Raw genomic sequence first — 5,941 nt, 5'->3', positions numbered from 1 at the left:
TTATTATTTTTTTCACATGAGTTTTGTCAGAGAAAGACAGGGGAAGAGAGAGGGAGAGTGAGAAAGCAAGCTACCAGGGCCAAGACTTGAACCATGGTTGGCCATGTGGGAATTCCAGCACCTTAAAGACCATGCCACCTGCTGACCCCAAAACTAATTTCCTTATTATATAAAGGGCTCATAGAAATCAATCATAAAAGATGACTAATTCAGTAGAAATATGGGCAAAGCTGTAATAGAGTTCTCCGGAAAAACAGAGCCAACAGGATATATACACGTACATGAGGTGATTTACTATTGAAGTTGGCTCAAGCAATTATGAAGCCCAGTAAGTTCCACAATCTCCACATCTGCTATCTGCAAACTGGAGAACCAGAGTAGCTGCAGCTATAAGTCCTGGATTCTGGAGGCCAGAGAACCTGGATCTCTGATGTCCAAGGGCAGGAGAATGGATGTCCATGCTCCAGAAGAGAGAGAGAATTGTCTTTTCTCTACCTTTTTGTTCTATCTGGGCCCTCAGTGAATTGAATGGTCTCCCACATTGGTGAGAGCAAATCTCTTCTTTATTCTGTCTACTAATTAAAAAAAAAAAAGTCAGGGACCAGCAAGTGTTGTAGTGGTTAAGGGTGCTAGACTCCCACATGGCCGACCATGCTTCGAATCCTGGACCTGGCGGCTTCCTTTCTCACTTTCCCTCTTTTTCTCACTCTGTCCCTCTCTGGTAAAATTAAAATAAATAAATAAAGTTAAATAATTACTTAAAAAAGAAATATTCAAGACACAGTATGCCACCATTGTGCAGCTACCATTTGTGCATAAAAGGGGAGGGGATTAAATTATATGTACACATATTTACTTGAAAAAGTAAAAATCATCTCTTGAAGGATACTGTTAACATTGGCTGAGTCTGTGAAAAGGAACTAGGTAGTTGGGGGTTAGGGATGGGAGGGAGACTTAAAGAGTTGATGGGGGGGACATCAGGTGGTGTGGTGGTTAGGGAGCTGAACTCCCAATGAAAAACTGTGGTACAAATCGTGCCGAGTGTGTGCATGCATACCCAAGATCTCAGGAGGAGAGTGGAAGAGAAGGGATTGTTGTATGGCCATAACCTCTGAGGGGTGATTTCCTACTTTCCCTCTTACTGTGTTTCTGGTGAGCTCATGTGCCCTATGGCAAAAACTTTTAAGAAAAGAGTTGATGGTGGGATCAGCCAGTAGTGTGCTGATTAAGGTGGCTAGATCCAACATGGCTGACTGTGCAGTTTGAGTCAGATTCAGTGGCTTAAGGAACATGCCAGGCACCCAAAATCCCAAGAGGAGAATGGAGAAGAGCCTGTGGTGTGCTCAGCAGCCCTTGGGACGTGCTTCCTCACTTTGTCTCTCTGGCGAGTGCATATTCCCTACAATGAAACTAAAAATAAATCAATAAAATAAAAATTGTCAGAGACAGTATGCACTTGCCATAGGGAGACAGAGAGGGAGAAAGCACCCCCAGTGGGATATGGTCACACCACAATCTCCCCTCCACAATTTCTCCAACCTATCAAGATTTGGGGTACACACATACATGTATGTGTCTGACATATTTTTTAAGCTGCTGGAATTGATATTCGAACCATGGTTGACCTTGTGGGATCCAGCTCCCTTAACCATTAGCCTTCAAAGCCAGCCCAGAAAACACATACTATGGGAAAAACGTGTACAAATTTTGAAACTTTTTTGCACCAAAATAAAGTCGTACATTGGGGTTGGATGTTTGTGCAGTAGGAAAACATGATACTCTGAGAACCTGATCCACGTGGAAGGAGGGACCCAGGTCCATATTCAGAGACTTCTCTAAATGTGGTAGGTATGCCATGTGCCTATAATCCAGGGCTAGCTGAGGCTAGATGTGCTCGTGGTGCCAAGACCCTGTTTGGGGTGCTTCCTGTCTCACTTTTTCTTTCTCTTGCTCATGGAAGAAATAAACCTTAAAAAAAAAATAAGGAAACATGAGGCTAGCAGGTAACATGGTGGTTAATGTGCTGGATTCCACATGGCTGACTCCCTGATTCAAGTTCTGGACATGGCAGCTTGAAAAACACGTGTGTGTGTGTGTGTGTGTGTGTGTGTGTGTGTGTGTGTGTCCAAAATGCTGAGATGATAATGGAGGAGAAGGGATTGCAGCATGGCCATCTGCCCCTTGTAGGGTAATTTCTTGCTGTCTCTCTGGTGAGCACATGAACCCTACAGCAAAAATATCTCTAGAAAAACAAACAAACACTGGGCACATGCATGTGTGTACTCAAAATCCTAAAAGGAGACAGGGGAGGAGGAGAAAGGATTACAGTGTGACCATGCCCCGTGGGGAGGTGATTTCTCATCCCCCCCCCCACCTCCAGCAATCACATGCACCCTCTGGCAAATTAAATATTAACAACAATAATAATAATAAATAACAAAACTCTCTATTTCAGTACTTAGAACTCTACTAAAAAGTGGAGAGGTGGGGTCAGTAAGGTGATGGACACCGCTGTGGTCAACTGCAGTTTCAGTCTTGGACTCGGCAGCTTGAAAATCTCACTGGGCATGTGTGTGCATGCCCAAAGTCCCAAGAGAAGAAGGGATCGCAGTATGGCCACCCCCTGTGGGGGAGGTGATTTCTCACTTTCCCTCTTTTCGAATCTCTCTCCTTTCCAGCAAGCACACACACCCTATAACAAAATAATAGTAATAAAGTGGGGCGACATAATGGAAGCCAGTTGTAGGAATAAACACCCTAGTATTTAAAGTATTATTTAAACCATAATACTTTCAGATGTCACTAATTTCAAATAGATTTTTTACAATGAAGGTCCTCAAGCAGGGCTGGGATTGGGGGACAGAGCAGATGAACAAGGCATCTGCTTCATAAGAAAAACATCTTAGTAATAAAGAAGAGAAATATTTTAATGCAATGCTTTATTATTTGCTATGGGTGCATGAGCTCACTGCAAAAAGAGAGAGAAAGTGAGGGACCAGCAGATGGCGCAATGGTTACATTGCTGGATTCCCATGTAGTCAACCATGGTTTAAGTCCTAGACCCAATGGCTTAAAACTCACGTCAGGCACGTGTTGTGTGCATGCCCCAAATCCCAAGAGGTGACTGGATGAGAAGGGATTACAGCATGGCCATCCCCGCTGTGGGGTGATTTCTCACTTTCTATCTCTCTCTCTTTGGCAAGCGCACACACCCTATAGCAAAAATCTCTCGAGAAAAAAAAAAAAAGAAAGTGGGAAAGCACCCCCAGGAGGGATGGCCATGCCATAATTCCTTTTTTCCCCCATTTTCCTCTCGGGATTTTGGGCACATGTGCACACGTGCCCGGTGTGTTTTTCAAGCCCTAGGTCTGGAACTCAAACTGCACAATTAGCCATGTGAGATCCAGCCACCTTAACCACTATGCCACCAGCTGGCCCTTAATGTAAACCAAATCAATGCAAAGAATTCACAATGAAAAGAATATCGCAATTTTAAATAAAGGGGGATTAGACAGTGGTGCAGTGGGAAAAGGAAAAATGTGATGCTTTGGGGGGGCTAATCTACATGACAAGGTCCTCTGTTCATGCCTAAAGACCTCCCTGAATACACAGGACACGTGTGTGTCAATGATCTGGAGCTGTCTGAGGCTAAGGGTGAATTTTGCTGTTGAGACCCTGTTGAGAATGGTGCCTGTTTCTCTGTCTCTATCTCTCTTGTTCATGGAAGAAATAAATCTTTAAAAAGAAGAATTAGACTTAGAAATTTTAAAAAAGAGGATCATTTATAGTGCCATATCAAATCATAGTGGAACCTGAATCAACAGGAAACTGGTGGGCCCCAGATATATGTTTTTATGTTTTTTTGAATGGGAAAATTTTCTAGTATATTGAAGCAGTTTAAAATATTGGAAATTGATATATGGAAACTCAGCACTTAAACTTAAAATGTTATTGGGACCAGCAGTTGCATAATGTCTATGTCGCTGGACTCCCATGCTTAACACTGGCAAATTGCTTTCCAGAAAGATTGAAACTACTTACATACCCATTGGCAGAGTATGAGAGTAGGGTTGATTTTTTTTTTCACATATTGACTACCTATTTACATCCTTTACCAATATATGTTTTCTTTTTAAATTCGCCAGAGGGTACATGTACTCACCAGAGAGAAGGAGAGAAAGGGAGAGAAAGAAAGCATTACCTCATAAAGTGTGCTCATATTGGTCACAACGCAATCCTTTATCTTCCATTTCTCTATCCTGTTCAGACTTGGAGCATACATGCACATGGGCCCAGAGTATTTTTCAAGCTGCTGGGGCCAGGATTCGAACAGTGCAGTCAGCCATGTGGGATCCAACTTCCTTAAGGTTGGGCCATGGGACCGGTCAATTTTTCTTTAGAGGTGTTCTTTTTTCTAATTCATATGTTATATAATCATATATTTTTCTCATTTGTATGTTTTATTGTTATATATGTTGTATTTCATATATGCATGTATTAATATAATTAATATTTATATAGTTATTTAGTATGATATTAACCAGTTTAATCACACACACACACACACACACACACACACACACACACAGTTTTTTTTAGTTTTTTGCCTTAGGGCATGTGCACTTGTCAGAGAGAAGAGACAGAGATACAGTGAGAGGGAATGTGGGAAATTATCCCTCAAGGGGAATCGCCAAGCTGCAGTCCCTTCTCCATTCTCCTCTTGGGATTTTTGGGCATGCATGCACATGTGCCTTGTGTGATTTTCTTTTTCTTTTAACCCCTCTGACTTCCTTTCTGTTTTTTCCCTTTAATTTTTTTTGAGAGGTTTTTGCTATAGGGCACATGCCCTCACCAGAAAGACAGAGAGAGATAGAGAGATAGTAAGAAATCACCCCCCAGGGGGGATGGCCACGCCACAATCCCTTCTCTATTTTCCTTAAGAGATCTTGGGCATGCACGCACATGCACCTGGCATGAATTTAAGCCACCGGGTCCGGAACTCAAACCGCAGTTGATTACATGGGAGTCCAGCGACATAGCCATTATGCCAACTGCTGGTCCCCCTTTAATTTTTTAATTTCAATTTCTTTTATACATTCAATCACATGTTACATACCTTGCAAAATGAATATTCCAACATGTGTACATTTCTCACCAGTCCAGTTAACAATACTATAAAATTATCTTCAATAGATAATAACCCATTTCTTTGTCCCATAAATGACTTGCTTCTCTATTTTTCTCCTTAATATCATAAGTCACTGGACCCACATGGCTAACCACGGTTCAAGTCCTGGTGTGATTTTCAAGCCAATGGATCTGGGACTCCATTGCGGTCAATCATGTGGAAATTCAACAACGTAACCATTATGCCACCTGCGGGCACCTATATATATTTATAAAATTTATTTCTAGTGACAGAGAGAGAGAGGGAGAGAGACAAGAACTCTCAATAGTGTCTCACAGTGTGATCCTCTCTGAAGCCTTTCCCAGGCAGCCAAGATCACAAGCACATATGCATCTGGGAAATGAACTCCAATCTTCCATATGGCTTTCAGCACTGCAGTATGCTAGCATGCATGTATGTATGTATGTATATGTATGTGTGTGTATATATATATATTTTAGAGTGAGATTTTTGCTATAGGGTACATGTACTTGCCGGAGAGACAGAGAAACAGAAAGCGAGAAATCACCACCTGGGAAGATGGCCATAACACAATCCCTTCTCCTCCATTCTCCTCTCTGGATCTTGGGCATGCACACACATGTGCCCAGCATGAGTTTTAAGCTGCTGGGTCTGGGACTCCAACCATGGTTGACTACATGGGAGTCCAACGACGTAATCATTATGCCATCTGCTGGTCTCAACATACATATTTTTAAATAATTATTTAATTTTATTCATTGTCATTTTTTTTTTTTTTGAAGTTGACGAGAG

This window comes from Tupaia chinensis, unplaced genomic scaffold (genome assembly GCF_000334495.1).
Source record: "Tupaia chinensis unplaced genomic scaffold, TupChi_1.0 Scaffold148073_1, whole genome shotgun sequence".
NCBI classification, from domain to species: domain Eukaryota; kingdom Metazoa; phylum Chordata; class Mammalia; order Scandentia; family Tupaiidae; genus Tupaia; species Tupaia belangeri.
This window is presented reverse-complemented; position numbering follows the sequence as displayed.